At 34.7% G+C, this 21,899-nt stretch overlaps 1 long non-coding RNA gene across 1 annotated transcript; it reads left to right on the plus strand.

Annotated features, from left to right (window-relative positions):
- The first annotated feature begins 698 nt into the window (after positions 1-698).
- On the plus strand, positions 699-17,566 carry LOC145258361 (uncharacterized). The gene is made up of 3 exons (XR_013864099.1): positions 699-1,206; positions 3,930-3,977; positions 13,422-17,566. It is a non-coding gene; the product is annotated as an uncharacterized LOC145258361 (long non-coding RNA).
- Positions 17,567-21,899: the final 4,333 nt, after the last annotated feature.

Genomic DNA, 21,899 nt, shown 5'->3' on the forward strand with positions numbered 1-21,899 from the left:
GGATGCACCTAGTAAAGTTTGTTTTTAATTCACCAGAATGATTATGACGCAATACATGGCTGGCATGGGAATAAATCCAAAAACAGACACTACATTTCCATTGATGTTCACTGGGTGCTGTGGCTGCTGTGCTGTGCTGATTGTATGTGTGTTAGGCAGACTAATTAGCAGGTTTACATTTGGAATCATAAATGAAGGTCACTTACGTTTAACCGAATCGGCTTGGATAACAATAAGCTGCAAGTTTCATGATTTAATTATGTGGTTATTGGATTGTCATTTGGCTGACTTCGCCATCTGTGCAATTCCTTTCTCTTATCTGAGTTGCTTATGCAAAATATCCAGTTTCACAAAATTTTATATGAGGATTATTTGGACTACTGTTTTCATCTTGAATGTTAACAGTAAGTTCGACTAATACAAATAACAATGAAATGTTCGGTTTTCAAAAATAAAGCTGGTTTTTCTATTTTCATATATTTTGTATTTTTATGAATTGAACACACAAAAGGGAAATTTACTAAAGAAATCCGAAAGATCAGTAGGAACCCCTCCCACCCACCACTGCTTCTGAAGAATAAATAAATATATACGCACACTGTTTAAAAATATGTCTTCCGACTTGTCTCTGTTATTAATATGTATCATACAATGATAACAGCATATCTTTACAGTTATAGGGAAGCAATTCGACACACTTAACTAATAAACGGATATTTTTATACGGGAAATGAAATAATGGTTACACCGTTTTCCAATGACTCAAATTAATTGTTCTTTAGTTGTTTATTTATATTTAAATAATTTCACGTTTAAATCGTGTTTTTAATCTTTTTTGTTTTGATTCTTATATATTTTCATAGCTTTTATGAATTTAACACACAAAACAAAAGTTTATCAAATGTCGAAAATTTAATTCCGACTCGAGTTGGGTTGGATGCTCCGAGATGGGGCCGGTATAAAAGATTACGAATTTAACGTTACTTCGCGACCCCAACTCGAGAGTCAGTTAACACTTAGATGAAGACAGATGCGTCGCCTCTGAGGTGAGTTGAAGCTCAGAAAGGAACTAACGACATCCGCATTATTAATGATATATCCTTATTTGTTCAACACAATTTATTAAAGAAAGTTTCTGTTTTATCATAAAGAAAAAAAAAAACGAATTCATTCCGATTTTTTTTTTTTGTATTAATGGAATAAAAGGTAAGTTTTTTACACGTAAAAACTTAATTCAGAAACTTTTTTTTTTTAATAATATGAAAATATTAATATGTGTTTATTTTTATTGCAATCCAATTCCTAGATGTGAATGAGAAACTTTGAATCTCCGATTTAAGTAAATACTAAAAATATATTATAGAAGCTGATATTTAGACTTTTGTCAAAAATGTGTTTATTTAAGTAAAGCTTATGTGCTTTCTGAGAAAGTAATAATGTTTAAAATATATTGTAGGCATTTTTTCAGATTAGATCCACCTCCACAATTTTCTTTTAAATGATGACTTGTATAGGTTTGTGACTATGCTGAATACGAAATCCGCATTGAATTTTTGCAGAAATAAGTAGTTATCGAGATATAAAAACTTGTATTATGCATTATATTCTTTGGCGGCCATTTTTTACGCGCGTGTGCGCGCGCCATAAACAAATCTACTCGTGTATGACTGACACCTACTGGAAACACATTTTTGGGATTGCCCCCCTCCCCTTCCACTTAGCGGAAAAATCCACTTTTCTGAAACTAAGAATGCCCCCCCCCCCAAAAAAAAAATGGTGCCCGCAAAACTCATCTCTAGAAAACTTGTCCCTTCTTGCTAGGTACGAAAATTGGTCCCTTGTTTATTCGATAAGAGACCAGTTTTCCTACCTAGCAAATGGGGACGAGTTTTCCTTACTTAAAAAAAAAAAAAAAAATTGGTTATTTTTATACATTCGGTCCAACTGGACAATTTTTTTAAATTTTCAAAACATCATCCCCCCCCTCTCCATGTTACGTATGTAAACATAATAGCTTAAAAAATAAGGTAGAATTTTAATTTTTAAAGTGTAGACTCCTTTGGTTTTGATTGTAAAGAGTTATCAAAATATTTTTCATTTTTATTTTAGCCTTTTGTATAACGGTCACATTTATTTCCAGTACATTACATTGGTGGGGAGCAATTTTTACTGAACAATTTTTATTTACATTTGGTTTAATTTTACAACTGTATCATTTTTTATAATGAGTAACCGACCACTTTTTAATTTTTAAATTCTGAAATATTTGTAGAACAGAAGACATATAATTACTTGTAAAATTGAATAATGACAGATTGCAACTACAGGCTAAGAATGTGTTCAGCAGAACAGTGAATTGTGAAAATCACTTCCATTTGTATGTAACCCATACGCTAATCTAGATCAGTTTTTGTTGAAGGTGATGTCTTTAACTGGAAATTTAGTGAGTTTTTTTTTCCATCACAAATATATTTATAATAAAAACATATAATTACAACAGCCACAATATGAGGCAACGAAAAATATTTTTATGCCAATGTGGTTGAACACCGTAAACTTTAGGCACCTTCATCATTCCTTATATCATTTTATAAGTTTATATTCGTTATCCCCCTCAATTGTGTAGCCATTATTAGCAATGCTTAAACGTTTTCCCAAAAATGTGAAAAGCACTAAGAAAAACCAAGTGATACAAAGTAATTTTCAAAGTACGTAAGAAAACCAACATAAGTTGTGCAAGTTTGTCGAGAAATAGTTATTAGAATGATCATTTCATGGAAAATTTATTTAAATAAATTGCCCTCCACCTGAAAATCTAAAATATTGTCATGGAACACAAAAGAAATGTTTTTAGTTATATATGAATGAAGTGTTACATATAAAATAAGTGTTACGTACAAGAAAAAATCGTTACATTGGTCTTTATAAAAAAGTGAGAAATAATTTTTACTTTAAATTTTTAGAGGAAAATTATCCACAACACTTTAGCCTTTTATATGTGATAAGAAAATAATAAACACAATTCAATTATATGGTCATGTGATCGGTAGTTGTAAACAAAAAAACTAAAAATGCTTCGTAGAACATACTAAAAGAGCATTAATTTTTTTTCTAACTCTTAGAGTTAAAAAAAGTTTTTCTCTTTACCTTAAATCATATTTCCTCGTTTGTGATCTTCCAGAGTCTGTAAATAAACAATACAATGAACTGATGTTTAATCATGTTTGCAGCTCACTACTGATCGATTGTTTGTACACAGCTTCTAAAGATCAAAATCTCCAAAATTCCTTTGCTAGCTTTTTTTCTCACTTGAACATTTATTCTTTTCCTGTCGCATTGTGCATTATTAATTACAGTTGTCCAACTGAAGACCTGTTTTTAGAATTAATTTCTATGTATTTTATTTATTCCAGGTTTTATTTATGTCATGTTTAGTATTTTGTTGATGTGGTTATATTGTCAGATTTTTAACCAACGAAAATAGAGGAGGATTGGCGGTTTAGACAACTCAAATATTAAAACCCAAATTCGATGGGAAAAGGAAAAAACAATGAAAGCCTTAATTTGTGTTATGACTCCTTCACAACTAAAATTATATGTGAGTTGCAACAAATTGCCTCGTTGTTTCCAATGATAACTCGATCTTGTAATTGGAACAAAAACGTAATTTCCTTTTATCTGAGGTAGATAACACGAGTGATCACTAACAAACTGTTGAAACACAAACTGACAATTAAAAAGATGCAGTAAAAACAACCATCCTGAAAAGAACGAATTAAATTAAATAACAAACGGATCAACTAAAGGGGTGTTTTTATAATCTGCTAGTCTATCCTACATAAATGTTGTCACACCAATCCACATGGATGGATAACAAACCAACAGTATAAAGTCAATCGATCAAGGAGTTCCCGATTTCTTTCTTGCAGGAGTGGCACACAGAATTACACAGCTTCATCCATCCCCATCGAGTTCTGGTAAGTAAAAATTATTACAATATTTATGATTCATTTCTTCCCTTTAATTGTGACTTAAGCACGAAGAAAAAGTATTTGATAAATATCCTTTATAATTTTCTTTCTTCTCCGTTTTTTATTATTGTATGGACATGCAGAAATATAAATTTTATATGAACAAACTATTGCTGCAAAACTCACTTTGGATGTCCTGCTCGTATGACACCTAATGAACAATATTTTTTTAGTTTTCAGTGTGCTTTGTTTGGGGTGAATGAGATTTTTTATAAAGTGGTATAGAAATATCAAAAAAGTGCCGCCAAACAATTATGCATGTTTTTTTTTTTATCAAGTAAAACGTCACCATAGAAATCCGATAAAAACATTTGAAAACCATAAAAAATTCAAGTAAAATCTCTGTACAATGTTTTGATCATTTACGTAACTGAAACATTATTCACTTGTATTATACAGGACTTTATATGTAAGTATTGGATTATATGGGTGCCAGTTTATTAGAATTACTTTTTTCTTAATTATCTGATTTTATTAACAGTCGTTACATTAAGGCTTATATTTGAATCCAATAAATTATATATCTAAGAAAATATACCAGTATGGGGATTGACTTACATTTGACAAAATTCCATTTTAATTGTTCTAATGAACTTTAGTTTGCAATTATGTCATCAAGTAACCCATCTCTCCCAATGTCGCCATTTATCTTTCTCTTCCTCTTTCTAAGTATATCTACTTATAAAAGAATTATTAATATCACTCACATATCATTTGCAGTTCAAGTTTTAAAAACTAAGGTGTATTTATGTTCGTCTAAAAATTGTAAATCTTGTAAACTCAAGCATTTAAAAATGGGTTCTTTTTCCGATCAAAAGAGTAAGCTAACCGTTGAATTAATAAAATAATTCAAATATTTTCAAAAAAGATGTAAAAGTTTTTAAATTGTATTAAAAAGGTTGAATGCAATGAAAAAATATTTTGAGGAATTAATTCAATTTCTATGAAATAGGAGAAATCTTTTTTGAAAGTTTTAGAAGACTTTAAAATTGATACATGTTTTTAGTTGTGGGATCAAGGATCAATGATGTCACAAAATAAAATCAATTATAAACAATAGTACATATGCAGGTATAAAGAAAAAGAAATAACATGGGTCAAACATAGGTATGTAAAATTCCAAATGGCAAACTTTCACTCCCTTAGCTTGCCAAAAATAATTTGTCTATTCTGTAAAAAATATCTCTTCAAAAATCTTTAAAACTGGTGTCATAATTAAAAGAGGATAAGTCCTAAAAATATGGGTCGCTGGGGTTTGTTGAATATAGACAGTGTCGCATAAACCAGCTTGCAATATGGTAATACCTTTAGGAACACTATGAAAAGCACTCTATCCCCTTAACAACTTGTTCTGTACTTCTAATTATAAAACCTAATATCTTCAAAGCATGCACTTTATGAACAACACACAAAATGGATATTAGAATCATGAGATAAGCCTGTCTAATCCAATGCTCATCTTACATTGAACTACAACAGCACATACTGTTTGACTATTCTGCAATATAGCAACATTACTATTGACTGGTCTATCCAATTTACAACTCATACTAAATTGCTAATTTTATGACTAAATTATGATGCAAGCCTAGACATGTGCCTAATCGCCTGAACCCTAGTCCCTCACCAGAAAAGTTGAATCATGCAGTTCACTCTTTATGTTGTTGTAAGCACAAATTTTATCCAAACTATACACATCATGGACCACATTTGATGCACATTAGTCATCGTTATGAAAAACAGAAACAAGGACAGAAAAAGCATTCACTACTATGACAACATATTTTCTTTAGACGTGTCTGATTTATTAGCTACTTCATTTGTACTAGCTCTTTTTTCTCAGTAATCTAGTATTCTTCATGAATTCACTATTCAAGTATCTCTTTATAACACATCATCATATTCCAATATGTTTTACCCAAAACTATAGGCTTGTGGAACTTTATTCCTGTTGTGTTTTTTCTTACCTACAATCTTGATCTTTTCCAGACAGACAAAATTAAATAGGTACTTGTTGACTTTGCATTTGCTATGTTTTTGATCTTTATATCAACTTGCTTCATAACCTGTTTGTATACGGCATAACCACATTAACACATCGGCTCCTGTTGCACCAGCGAAGTCAAGTAATGTTCAGCATGGTCAGTACCAGATGAGTGACCATTTAAGAAAGTAGGCACTGTATGTAGGTGGACGTCGACAGTTTGCAAGAGCTGCAAACCTTAATGTCATCATCTCTGCTAATGGAAATATACATGCGACTGAGAACTGCTTGCGATTTCCATACTCCAATGAAACTTCCATCTAAAATAAAGAAAGTAACTTTAATTAATTTGATTGAAGTGGATTTAAAGAAAGCAATAAGATCTCTTGATTTTGGCATAATTCATGACTTGGATTATGTAATTAATTAAAAATCGAAATATTTAATTTCGGGTCAACAAGAAATGTATCGTATTTTGTTATTTTATCTTATCACAGAAGCAAATGAATGTAGTTTCTAAGAGAGAGAGGAAAACAGAGTATAGGAAAAAAGAGGGAGAGGCTAAACCTACAAAGAGAGAGAAAGAGACAGTGGGTATAGAAGAGAAGGAGAAAGCTGGGAGAGGCGTCTATTACCTAGGCTAACAGGTGGCTAATGACCGGATTATTTGATCAGAAGCCCATCAACCCATCCGGGTTGCTAGGCAATGAAGAATAAAGGAAAGAAAGGACTAAGAAATATACTAAGAAGAGAAGAAAGAGAGAGAGAGAGAGAGAGGAAAAAAGAGGAAGAAAGACCTTTTGGTACAGGACAGACTACTTGGTCGGTGCACGTCAAGGCGTGCGCACATGGAAAATTTTCCATCGCGTCACCCAGCGACAGATGAACGGAGATATGGATACCCCTCTCCATCCACAGCGAAAGAAACGAAGTAATGCCTGGGAGGAACTCCATATATACAGCAAAAAGAAAGAAATAATGCTTGGGAGAACAAGCTAGCATTGTCAGAATACAGGGTGTTAATTTAAGGAACACAGGAGACATGATACTCCAAGAATAATCCAAAACATTGGATGGACACGATAGGAATACCGCGTGCTATGAACTATTGCTTGAGGCGAATAAAATGAAGGTTAAAATTTAATTTGTAAAGTTACCATTGCGTGTCGTGTTTTCCGTTATTTTCATATGCTGTAGTTCGTCTATTGTATATTTCCGGTTTTAAAAGAGTCTCTCCATGTTTTCTATTTCAGCAAGGTGTACCAAACCAGGGACATATACGTGTTTTAATGTCTATTGTATTTAATGAATGTCTTTTTATTATTTTTTTTTATTACGAACTCACAAATGTGTTATTATTGTCTGTTTGCATTAATACTAATGGGATTCGTAATAAAATGGGGGCTAATCGTCCGGGAAAACTCTTTCTTTATAAAACCCTTTAGAGGGACGGCACACATGTGAGGTAACAGAAGCTATAGTGATAAAAATAACGAAGTTTGTAGAATTAAGGGGATACAAAAATGGCTAGTGTGATGTATTTTTAAACTCGCTTTCATGCGAACGCCTTCAAAAATTACCCAAGGATGATATTGTGACTATAGGAAGACATGGACTAGATGTTGGACTTGCTCTTCGTAGAGCACAATTATTCCCTGTAGTAGAAGAATATCTTAAAACCGAAATAAAAACGTTATGACAGGGGTAGATAGCTTCATAGAATCTCCCACATTCGAAGGACTATGTAGTTTAAAGAAAGACAACATTATATTAATTGAAAAATATTATAATTTAGCTGTCACAGCCAGTATGCAGAAGATGCAATTGGAAAGAATAGTAACAATATACTTAGTGGAAAATAAAGTATTCAATGACGCCACGTTAAAATTAGTACCGTATGCATAAGAAAAGATTCATACAGAGACTGAAAAGACTAATATTAAAATAAGACAAGCGAAGTATCAAAGAAATGAGTGAGATAATAGACGAACATATTGGTGCAATAGCCATGTTCACAAATAGTTCTACAAACTTTCCACTATACTTAGTTTCTCCCAGCCCAGTTAAATTAAGGACAAGTACTATTTTAACGTCACCTAAAAGTCAGGAATCTCACGAATGTAATACTGAGCCTAAGGTAGATGCAAAATGAGTGAAACGGATATGGAAGTTTATCCAGGCATATTTACCGAAATGAAGAATGACAGTATGAATAAAGAAATAGTGAGGACAGAATAAATAAAATAAACTACAGAGACTGATATTAGTTGGAATAAACTGAAAGAAAAAGCTAAGAACGACAGTAAGGAGAAAGTAGACGATAAAGGTGATAAGGACCATGATAATGCATCAAAATACAAGGAGGACGACAGTTATAAGCAAGATGATACTGATTATGACAACGGCGGTAATAAAAGAATATCTGAGTGGGAGAAATTCATTAAGGAAGCCAGTGAGACTAAACTTTCCTGTGTTGGAAAGAAGGTTGGTGAAGTCCACGTAAACGATGATAATGTTGATGGTGAAGGCGATAGTAATAATGATTATGATGATGATGATAGTGATGTTGATGAAAATAAACTGAATAATGAAGACGACGGTAATATTACTTGCGAGAATGAACCATTTGACGGAGATGGAACAAACAAGAAAATATTCATAGCAGCGGAGGAAATTTCAATCAGTAACTCGAAAGAGAAAAATAACGACGATAGTGAGAAAGATGAGTTAAGTGTGGAAAACACTGATGACTCTAACGAGAATAAGGTGACCCATAGTGACAACAATGATGGAGGCGGTAATAATGATGAGTTTAACAAAGACAGTGATAATCATGAAGACTAGATGAGAAATGAAGATGTAGTATATGACGATAGTAAGGATGATGGGGAAAAGAATAATGACAGCAACTATGTACGTGATATTAATAAAGATACACCAAGCGACGAAAATGATGAAGATGGTGACAGTTATAAGAATAAAGTTAAGAGAAAAAATTTACGTCGACATAAAAATTGGTATAAAGACCATCCATCAGATAAATACTTGGAAGCACTCCCACTCCAGTTAATGTTTTGCAAGGCGGTGGAAACCATGAGGATTGTGAAAATTGCATCCCCTTGTCCTAAATTTTATGAAAAAGCCTGACATGCCACGCTTTTTTATTTTTTCTGGTGGGGTGATGTGATGTAATCCATGACTTGGATTACATAATTAATTAAAAATCGAAACATTTAATTTCGGGGCAACGAAAAATGTGTTGTTTTTTGTTATTTTATCTTATCACCAAGGCAAATGAACACAGTTTCCAAGAGAGAGAGGAAAACAGAGTATAGGAAAAAAGAGGGAGAAGCTAAACCTAAAAAGAGAGAGAAAGAGACAGTGAGTATAGAAGAGAAGGAGAGAGATGGGAGAGGCGTCTATTACCCAGGCTAACAGGTGGCTGATGACCGGATCATTTGATCAGAAACCCATCGACCTGTGTGGGTTGCTAGGCAACGAAGAATAAAGGAAAGAAAGGACTAAGAAAAGAAGAGGGAGAGAGAGAGGGAAAAGAGGAAGAAAAACAATTGGTACAGGACAGACTACTTTGTCGGCGCGCACCAAGGCATGCACACGTGGAAAATTTTCCATCGCGTCATCCAGCGACAAATAAATGAAAATGTGGATAGCTCCTCTCCATCAACAGCGAAAGAAATGAAGTAATGCCTGGGAGGAACTCCATGTCAACAGCGAAAAGAAAGAAATAATGCTTGGGAGAACAAGCTAGTGTTGTCGGAATACAGGGTGTTAATTTCACAAACACAGGAGACGTGATACTGTGAGAATAACCGAAAACATTGGATGGACACGATAGGAATATCGTGTGCTATGAACTATTGCCCGAGGCAAATAAAATGAAGGTTAAAGTTCGCTTTGAAAGTTGGAAGAAAAACAAAATAGAAAAGAAACATAAAAAAGACATGAGTTACCTCTCTCTCATATATTTAAGTCAACGAATTCATATTGACATTGTTTCGTTTGGGCTGATATATTTTCTTGTATTTCTCGTTGGCATCTTCGAATGAATATACAGAGATATCCCTCCCCATCTTGATAATTTGTTTTTTTATTTTTACTTAATCTCATTATCCCCTCCCTATCGTAGTTTAGTGTTTGATAATAAAATTTAATTTCAAAAATATTATCACTAGTGTTTTGTGTTTCGTTCCTTCTCGCATTTTGTCGTGTTCAGTTCCCATGTCTTCTTTGTTTTCTTTTTACCCGTGTTACATGTGCAATAAAGTACTTGGGTTTTACTTCCCCATAAATTCTCTTATACACCCCCCTTTTTGCGACATGTTACAAAGATAAACGATATTTACTTTTATCATAAGTTTCCTTTCATACCTCTACGTCTATTTGTTACTAAAATCCCCCACCTTTTATCGCATATGTTACATGATTAAAGGAAATACACGGTCCAAATCAACTGAGAAATGTTTGAGAAGACTGTAGTTTAATAAATGGAAAGAAAATCATTAAAAAAATATCAAACTACTAAAAATTTTGACAGTTTAATTATTTGATATATCTAATCTGAGTAAGTCTAAAATGATAGTTTGTATAAATATGTATTATACTTATTTTCATAAAATGTTTGGTTACATTTTCGAATGAGAGCAAAGTCAATTATGGAACACAGTGATCATTGAATGTACATAAAATATAAAACATGAAAAGTCAATAGTAATTGTCTGTATTTTTGAGATGAGTTGTTTTCATTGATTGAGATTGTCGGACTGACTTCCTCATCTTGGTTGTTATTGTCACAACGTTTCGGCCGTTTTGCCCTCTGGCCTTCATCAGGTGAACGGTTTGTTAGGAGTCTCGAACCCGACCCTTTATTATTATTACGGGGGTACCGTGTTCGGACTCCAGCTAGGCTTTGGGACATAGTTGCTGATTCTCTGTTTTTCAATGTTACTTTTTCACTGCCTTCGTTCAGGATTGAACTCAGCACCTTTGGGTAACTGTAAACGTTGATACAACGTCTAGGACCACTCGGCCATATGTCACTAGGACAATTCTTAGTTGTTTTTTTTTGTTAATGTTAAACCTATGTTGTTATTCAAGGTTTTCTCTCTCTATCAGAGGTGTCCAAATTGCATTCAGCTCTATGCTTGGTTTGCTCAGTAGGTTGTTATGTCCGAGCATGTGAGCTGTTTCTTTAAGTTTTCTCACTTTCCAGTGGGTCTCTCTGTTTATTATTTTTACTTTATCCCATGTCTGGATGGAGAGGGGGGATCATCGCCCCCTATGGGATAAAGTAAAAATAATAAACAGAGAGACCCACTGGAAAGTGAGAAAACTTAAGGAAACTGCTCACATGCTCGGACATAACAACCTACTGAGCAAACCAAGCACAGAGCTGAATGCAATTTGGACACCTCTTATAGAGAGAGAAAACCTTGAATAACAACATAGGTTTAACATTAACAAAAACCAACTAAGAATTGTCCTAGTGACATATGGCCGAGTGGTCCTAGACGTTGTATCAAAGTTTACAGTTACCCAAAGGTGCTGAGTTCAATCCTGAACGAAGGCAGTGAAAAAGTAACATTGAAAAACAGAGAATCAGCAACTATGTCCCAAAGCCTAGCTGGAGTCCGAACACGGTACCCCCGTAATAATAATAAAGGGTTGGGTTCGAGACTCCTAACAAACTGTTCACCTGACGAAGGCCGGAGGGCAAAACGGCCGAAACGTTGTGACAATAACAACCAAGATGAGGAAGTCAGTCCGACAATCTCAATCAATGAAAAGTCAAATCAAAAAACTTAATTTATTCTTTCTTCCAGTATTAAAACTTAAAACCCAAAGAAATACAATGTTTTTATTATCTGTGTAGCATAATTTAAAACTTCATCATCTTACCGATATGTGGTTATAAATAATTTTAACATTTAGCTGAATAAAAGATAACGGATATTTCTCTTTAAAATAATTATATTGGAATAAATATACAAATTTTTAGTATATGAGACAGAATAGACAATGTAGTTTTCACAATCAAATATCTGCATCAATCGATATGTGTTAATTGTATTGTCATAAAATATTTGGTTAAAATTTAAATAACATGGTTAAGTTAAATGTTTAGTATCTGTTTGTAGTAATTATTGAGTCATACTAATATTTAAATATCAAACATTCAACGCGTTGATAAGTTCAATGCCTCTCATTACAAATACTTTTTTCTTCAGATGATCTAGAGTGAACAGATTTTTTTAGTCAGGGTAATAGAAACGGAGTTAATTTTAAAGTCTAGCAATCCTAGGGAGACACCTATGTAGGTCTAAGGCTTTCCAGCATCTAGAGACAAGCAGAGAAGTGTCAAATTTTGCTCCTTATCATGTGTTGTTGGATTATGTACGTAAAGGAGTACAATTTATTAGAGCTCATCATAGAAGAGTCAAAGTACATGTAAAACAGACATAGAGATGCAACATAGCAAGCATAGGTGCAATATCTTAGATTTGTAACCCTTTTTAACCTTGTCTAAGACGAAGATAGATGTGATAATTACATCACTCTAGATGTAGCAACATTATTCAGTGCATGTGTTAATGTGAGATTGTTAGATGTATAGGATACTCGCAAGTCTAAGTAATTGTCTATAAGGGTGAATAAAGACCACCTTTTTATAGTGTCTTTTGTAATATCCTCACAGTATTTTTTAGTGTATTTGATAATTAGTGAATTAAAAATTTGTTTACACTGATAGTATGAGATAAAACATTAATCTCACTGATAATTTTATATTCACGTCAATTGTGACTTAATTGATATATTTCTTCAAACAAACCTAAGATCATAAATAATAGGATTTACAAACTGCGAAATATATGAGAGAAAAACAACCAGTGTAAAATTGCATAAAAAAGTTAAAGTATAGAATATTACAGTAGCTTTTCCAAACATACTAGTGACATTTCGGGAAAAAATGAACCCTTTTAAGAAAATTTCGATATTTTTAATAATTTTTTTCATATTCTTCTGTCGACGATATGTAACTGTGTACTTGATGAAGGTAGAAACAATTTCATGCATTAAAACCTTTTTTGATGAACATATAGAAATGTTCTATTTTTATACCAATGGTTAACATAACATTAAGATGCATATATATGTCACCATTTCTTTTTTCAACATGATGAAAACAAATAAATGCTAGGTAAAATTTTGTTGAAACTATATCCTAAGAAACAGCTATATCAACTTGTTTTGCACTGTTTGAAAATATTTTGTTATTTTTCATGTAACATTTTGGATTCATTTAATGCAATAATATTGACAATTATAAACAGAATGCAAATATGTGAATGCAAATACTAAAAATATTGAATTTCATTTATTCTTTACAGGTGTTCCTGATTGGACCTATTTATTGAATTTTAATGGAAATTGCAAAAAGGGTGTGGATTTTGAATAGGCAATATTTTATATAGCACAGGAAACCATAGCAGTAAGAAATAACTCTTAGAGAATATATGAAATATCCTTTAGAGAATGAACACCACGTGCTATATTCTGGTGGAGTAGATTATGTTTGTGTTTGCATGAAATTACATTTGCTTCGCCATTTGTTCATTAAGAATATAGAAGTAAGAATAAAGTATCATATTTTATGACACCATGTACTAAAAATGCAAGTAAAGAATGAGGAAAATCCAGATTCTTGGAAAGTGTGTAAATATTCCCTTTCTAATAAATCAAATTTAGTGAAAAATATAAGCATGCATACTGAGGAAAAGCCCCATTCTAGTGACGCCTGTGGATACTCTTCTTCTCATGAATCAGATTTAGTGAGACATGTGAAAACTCACACTGGAGCAAAGCCATATTCCTGTGAAGTGTGTGGATATTCTTGTTCTAAAAAATCAAAGTTAGTGAGACATATAAGAACACACACTGGAGAAAAGCCACATTCTTGTGAAGTGTGTGGATATTCTTCTTCTTATAAATCAAGTTTAGTGAGACATGTGAGAACTCACACTGGGGAAAAGCCATATTCCTGTGAATTTTGTGAATATTCTTGTTCTGATAAATATAGTTTAGTTAGACATATTCGGAGAATTCACACTGGAGAAGAGCAACATTCTTGTGAAGTGTGTGGATATTCCTGTCCTCAAAAATCAAAGTTAGTGAGACATATGAGAACTCACACTGGGGCAAAGCCATATTCCTGTGAAGTGTGTGGATATTCTTGTTCTAAAAAATCAAAGTTAGTGAGACATATAAGAACACACACTGGAGAAAAGCCACATTCTTGTGAAGTGTGTGGATATTCCTGTTCTCAAAAAGCAAATTTACTGACACATATGAGAATTCACACTGGGGAAAAGCTACATTCTTGTGAAGTGTGTGGATATTCCTGTTATCGAAGATCAGATTTAGTGATACATGTAAGAACTCACACTGGGGAAAAGCCATATTCCTGCAAAGTTTGTGGATATTCCTTTTCTCACAAACCAAGTTTACTAATACATATGAGAACTCACAATGGGAAAAAAGAAATAGACACATTCTTGTGAAGTGTGTGGAACGCTATGTTCTTGAAAGTTAGATTTTGTGACGCATATGAGAACTCACACTGCTGTGACTGATAAAATAACTGCACTCATTATCGATGTCATAGTCCCAAATGACTTTGTCCTTAATAGAGCTGAACGGGAAAAGATAACAAAATATCAAGACCTAAAATATGATCATCGTCTATGAAAGAAATAAACATTATACCGGTTTTGATAGGGGCAACGCCTTATAAAAAAGTCTTCAGAAATACTTAGAAACAATCCCTGGAAGACCAAGCTGTAACGAAATACAAATAGCAGCCATAAAGGTAATAGCATCTATTCTTAAAAGAGCCCTATAGGATATAAATTTAAATCATTACCAAATCAAGTTTTCGATGGTCTCTTAAATTTAGCTGAAGTAAAATAAAAATGACAGTTTAGTTTTGACAAATGTACTAAATGTACAATAAAATGATGGAAAAGGACAAACCTCGAACGTCTTCAGTTCAATGGCGTCTTTATTGAAGACCTGTTATCTCATGATTTCAATATTATTGGCTGGATTCAATGTAATATCAATAGGCTAGATACAAAGGCCACGAAACTGCTAACTATACATAAAATGATATCCCAAAACCAACGTATCAATAGGATATACTTATCATAAAAAGATATAAGGAAAAAAAGTAGGTGCAAAGATACAGCTTTGTTTTAGTCTACAGGTAACTGGAAACTTTTGTTTCCTTGCCCTGGTATGATACATACCCTGACATGCTGTTAGTGCCTGATTGAGAATGAAATAGAAAGCTAAATTGGCGTTGCTTATTGAGCATTCAGTAAACTCATGAAGCGCGTCTTCAAAAATAAACATCTATCAATAAAAACTAAACTCATGGTATACCATGTAGTTGTTATCCCTATGCTTTTGTATGGGTGTGGGCTATGTACCAAAGTCACCTCATTAAACTCGAAAAATTTCACCAACAAAAAACTGAGCTATACTGAACATCAAATGGTATGACTATGTAACCAACACAAGCGTTCCTGAGAGAACAAACAGCTGCAGTATTGAGGCCACCACCATGAGGCATAGACTCCGTTGGTTGGGGCACATCCTCAGAATGGATGAAAATAGGCTCTCTCAACAAACCCTGTACTCGGAGCTAGCCACAGGAAAAAGATCTATCAGCCACCCTCTACGGCGATACAAGGACTAACTCAAGTCCACCCTAAAACACCTGATTTGCTTTTCACATCTGGGAAACAACAGCTCAGGATTGGTGCCTGTGGCGCCAGTCCCTCATACACGGTACCAAAGGATACAAAACAGAAGACGACTGGTGGAGATCCAGAGGCAGGCAAGAAAAAAATCATGCTGAACAACTCTTCCCCCTGCTAAGCATTGCTTTGTTTCTCTGCCCGCGCAAAATCCATGCTCAGATTGGTCTGAGAAGCCATCTGCGATCCAAACATTGAGGGAAGAGGAAACTGAAATTCTCAGATACAAGAAATCAGCCGATGACGATCATAAAAAGAATAGATCCATGCCTCACTAAAATAAACCATGCATATCGAGCCACCATAGTAAGCATTGGGCAGTACATCAATACAGCACAACCATGTTGACACTGGTTCTCGCCAGATCACCCAAGTTAAGCAACATTAAGCCTGCTCAGTACCAGAGGAGTGACCATTTGGGAAAGCGAGGCACTGTATGTACCAGAAGATAAAATACCAGGTTGGGAAACTGGTGTTGTCTATCCTTCTCTTGAGGATAGATGGGCCTCTGTTAAGCCATGGTAGACAACCTATCTAGTTATGGTGTCACGATAAAACATATGCTTGATAGTTCTAGCAAAGCATCAAGTATTCAGCTACAGACAAGATTTGAATTGGACTAAACTCATGTAGTGAATTCAATCTCGGCTGTGGCAGCATGTTACATTTTTTGTATGTTACATCCAAGGTTCAATAGATACGACAATGGAAATAGTGAGTGACCACCATGAATGTCCACTCCAACTAACCTCAATCATAAAACTTGCTGGAAAATTAAGGGTGTCACACTGGAAAATACTGCTGAGATTTGTGATGAATCAGTCACACAGATTGTAAAAAAGAAAAGGAAGAAATACACAGAGACATAAGAAATACACAGAGAGACATAAGAAATACACAGAGGTAGACATAAGAAAACAAGGATGGAAACAACATAAAAGAGCAGAAAATTTTCTGAAGGAGCTTTAGTATCAGTATATAGACAAGGATGCTTCATTTTAATTGCTCAATAATGTGAGATTTCCATTTGATGAGGGAATATTCATTGTAGTCGGTAAAGATCACAAAATAACAATGTTAGTGAGACATGTGAGAACTTATGCTAGGGAAACCCATATTCCTGCACAGTATGTGAATATTCTTGTTTTCACTAATTAAGTTTTGTTCTACACATGACAGAAACATACAATTAAATTCTTTATATCTGCTAATTATGTGCATCTAAGAATTGCCATTTATTAATTCGAGAACTTTAAACTATACAGTATTCCAAATGACTTGCAATATAAACCAGTATAACATGAACATATTTGAAATGGACTTCTGAGTTATGGAGTTATTCTTAATGACAATTAGCATAATAGAGTGAAAAGGGATGAAGATATCACTATTAAAAATTAAAAAAAATGGTTTATAAAAGACATATTCTCGGAAATATATAAACATTTTACCGGTTGAAGTAAAAGCAAATTGACTAGTAAGTACTTAAGAAATACTTATACACAATAAGCTGCTATGAAAAACAGAAACTTTAAAATGACAATGTCTACATTAAAGAGTCCTCTGGTATATATTTAAATCATAACTGAATCAAATATTAGCTACATATTTAGAAAGAACTCTTGATTTCTTGTAACTAGTTGGAAATAAAAAAAAGAAGAAAATTCTGTTCTCATAATTAAAGTGTTGTGAAAATAAACAATTGACAAAATTTATATTCTTGCTGAGTATGTGCGTAGTCTTGTTCTTTGAATGCCTACTAGAAACCAACCTCAGGTATCTTTGGTCTCTCTTTATCTTTTGTGATTTACATTCATTCTTTGTTATTTTTGCATTTTGTTTTCAGGTCCACAAATTTTGATTTTGGGGTTTCCATCTTTATTTTATGTTAATTGAACGAAAGCTACGGCCACTTCTATCGTTGTTAAACACGAAGCTCAACCTTTCTTTAAACTCTGCTTAAAAATAGCGACTAAAAGGTAGGAATGTTTTATAATATCAAAAGAAAATTATGACTTTGAAGAGACAAGCATTCTACAAAAATTAACGGAAGCTCAGAGGGCAGTGTCTGGTGCTATAGATGAGATAGGTTTGCAGCGATCTGATTGAGACAACCAACTAATGTCAAAAGCCAAGGAATGTAAACAGAACGAACTGAGCAAAAACTATTCTATAAAATAAAAACTTTTCATCAGTTCGTTCAAGATAACTTAGATAAGGAATTGTCAGTGTTGCCAATAACCTTACTAAAACAAATTGACGATTGGGTGGAAAAAGATGTAGAGAATATTGAGGTGATTTATGACCACCTCTTGAAATTGGCTGATAAAGACCTTGATCCAAAATTAGTAGACGCCTTCAAGTGAATTAGAACAAAATAAAACCAGGTTGCCCCCAGAGTATGCTGAGCTATCAATTGAGCAAATTGAGCAAGCAGCATCAATAACGGATTTTCTGTTGGATCACCAAGCATAGCTTCAAAGTCCTCTTTGTTTTTTCCTTCTCTTGGCCTTCTTGTGTTTTGGCTGCCTCTCGGATATTCTCTGTCTCTTGTTCCTTCTTTTGTGCACCATCACACGCTGCATCCAGTGTTTCTTCTATGCTAAGGGAATCAGCTATAAAAACTGCCATATTACAGGCGAAATTGCAATCTGAGAAAAAGAACGCATTTAGAGAGGAGGAGCATCTGAAGAGAATTCGGAGATAACCTGAGCAACTGGAGGATGAAGAGAAGAAGGTCAAGACGCAATGTAGGCAGAATTAAATAAAATATCAGTTGCATAATGAGCAAGCTATAACTGAAGCAGTAACTCAATGTGACATGCTAGATGAACAAAATCCAGTGAGCTCAAGTCTTTTAAAGCTGTCCGATGTGGATCTGCCCAACACGACTCAGAATTCTCATTGCTGCCAAAGCTGAGTGTTCCTTCGGCCATGCCAGTGAGTATCAATTGCCATTCCACAAATCCAACAGCACAAAGCTACATAGCTGCGCTAGTTATGTCATGTTCTGAATCAATAGCACTCCATAGAATCCCGGCACCAGAACCTGTCATTTTTGGTGGAGATTCCCTCGAATACCCTGAGTGGATTTCACCGTTCAGTTCACTAAAATAAACATAGGGTATTCCTACTGAGGAAAACATGCAGTGCTTCAAGCGGTATTTGATCGGATCCCTGCAAGAAACAGTTAAGATATATTCACTGCTTAGAATGGAGAATGCATTCATGAGCGCAATGAATATGCTGGAGAAGCGGTATGGGTGTCCATTTATTGTGGATGAAACATTTCGCACAAAGTTGACTAACTGGCCAAAGATAAATGGAAAGGACTCGTTAGGTTTGCTCCAGTTTTCAGACTTTTTGTCACAGTGCAGGGTTGCGATGGAGAGTATTCAGGAACTGTTTCTGTTAAATGACATACAAGAGCATCGCAGGTTGGCCGAGATGTTACCAGAGTGGCTTAGATGCAATTGGGGACGAATGGCAGAAGAAACAAAGATTAGGTCAGGAATGTATCCATCTTTCTAAGAATTGACAGATTTCATCACTATGGAAGACAAGATTGCATACTCCCCAATGACAATAGTGTATCATCGAAATGGCTGCTAAACCAAAAAACAAAAACTTTAGAGTCAATGTTATAATGACTGACAACCAGAGTGAAAATAAAAACTTCACCAAAGAATGCTGTTTTTACCATAACAATAGTCATTTACTAGAGAAATGTGAGACGTTTAACAAAAAAGACATGCTTGAGAAACAAAACTTCATGCTGGACCATCAATTATGTTTTGCATGTTTAGGTGAATGAATCTCCTAAAAGAAGCATATGCCAACATTGTAATCGCAGATACCCCGTATGCCTCCATATGGATAAAAATTATAAGGAAGGGTATCTTAGGCAGCCTCTCACCTCGGAGAATCCTAAATTCAGAGAGAACTCCTCAGAATGGTATGTAGAGGAGTGATGAGCACAGACACCAGTGTCCAACCTATCTCCTCTATGATTGTCCCTATCTGGTTGTCCTCCACTTCAAATCTCCAGAAGGAACACTTGATATATGTCTTACTGGACACTATGTCAGACGCAACTTTTGCCTTGACAAAACGTTGGAAATAGTATATGGTTCTGGAAACAACTTGGCAAATCAATCTCAACAGGTGAAGCTTCGACTGACCACTTTGACCACGAAAAATAAGGTCATCAGATGTCAAAAACTAGACACTCTAGTGGTCAGGGCTTATGATTCAAAGGAAAGAATCTCCCTACCAAATGTTTATTCCAGAGATTTCATTCCCGTAGAAAGGACCCACATCCCCACCCCCGAAACAGCTAAGAAATGGCCTCACATCGCATTCACCAACTCAAAGATAGTGGCGTGGGACTACTGATTGGATATGACTGTCCCCGAGCTCTAGCCCCCCAAAATTGTATCATTGGTGGAGATAATTATCCTTTTGTGGTAGAGAAAGACTTAGGCTGGAGCATTGTGGGAAGAATGGACCCCAGAGGAGATTCTGGAGATTCCAATGGACTTACTTGCCGAGAGATGACATAGGAAATCCAATAAAATATGCAATTCTAGCCAACTGATAAGACACTAGCCATAGACTCTGACTCTAGTATCACAAGTGATGATAAAGAGCGGATGGATTCACATCAAAAGATTATTGAAGATAGTAATGCTAAAAAGGGTCCTGAAAATGTGGAATTTAATAAAAAACAAGCCTTCGAGTAGCTCCGAGGAAGTGAGTGAACGTCCACGGACTCATATAAGAAGTCCCAATCAGCGGTAGCAACAGCAGCTTGTGTCACCAGCTAAGCTTCCACCTTCTGCCCCTTAAAAAGAGAGCATCTCTTTAATGACCAGTTAAGAAGTAGTTAAGGGACCAATGCGAATGATTCGATCGAGAGTAAGAGAATGTTCAAAACAACAAGCTAATTCTGTTTCTGAAACTAGTACTAACTCAGCAGCTGAGGATAACTCAAACATTCCGAGAATTCAAATGCGTGTTTGTCCATAGGCCATTGGTGAATCTCTGAATGAAAGTAATTTGTATCATATTTGTAGAAATTTGCGGCCTTATGAAAAGAACTATGTAGATAATAACACCTGCAAAGCAAAAAAAAATCAATCTAAAACACGTAAAAATTGTCTAAGTTGAGTCCAACCATAGAAGTTCCTGCGATTGTTGTGGATACAATAAACAAAGAGAAATGTGAATTGGAGGAAGCCAAAGAAGTCAGCCCTAAAAAATTGATGTTAAGAAAGCGGACACAGCGACAGAACCAAGCTCACCTGCAGTTAACATTTCTTCGCCTGTTCCAAATGAAGCCAGTCCTCCTTATTCAGATAAATCACTGAAAGTGCTGGAGTTTCTCATTCTGACCCTAACGCTGGTGGAAAGAGGGTGGACAATGATAGCCATATGATTGAGACTCCATCCAAAGAGAAATCCGCGCTCAACATTCCTGTCATCACAGCATCACCTCACAATATTCCTACATCGTATGACACCATTAAAGCTCCAGATGGATGTGTACGAATAGTACGCATCTTGATGGGAGAGGCTGACCACTCAAAAGAGGGAAAACGGATTGGAAGGTCCAATTGTCTAGACGAACGTATCTTTTGTTCCGTCCTTTTACGTAACTTTTGCTCCGTCCTTAGAGCCAAAGTAACAGAAAGATATGGAAAACTTATGAAAATAATTGTGGGCATGACTTGATATTGAAGAAAACGGGAACCATATCAAGATGTATGAGATGGAAATTCATAAGAGTGAATTTGGAAGGGGGGTAGCTGCCGCCAGATTAATCTGTTCATAGGATAGATGGGTTTTTGTCTTCTGACCCTTTGCAAATCACAACGCCGAATATCAAAGCTAAATAGACCCTACCTAAGTCTGTCACCATAAAATAGGCCCTTAAAATAAGGCCAAAAATGATTGAAAAAATATCGTTCTAGTTAAAGTAATATCGTGATATAAATGGTATAAGTGGTATAAAGACATTTAAATGAGATAAATAATTGTTCAGTTGTG

This window comes from Euprymna scolopes, chromosome 33 (assembly GCF_053919585.1).
Source record: "Euprymna scolopes isolate OS-2025 chromosome 33, ASM5391958v1, whole genome shotgun sequence".
Taxonomy (NCBI): domain Eukaryota; kingdom Metazoa; phylum Mollusca; class Cephalopoda; order Sepiida; family Sepiolidae; genus Euprymna; species Euprymna scolopes.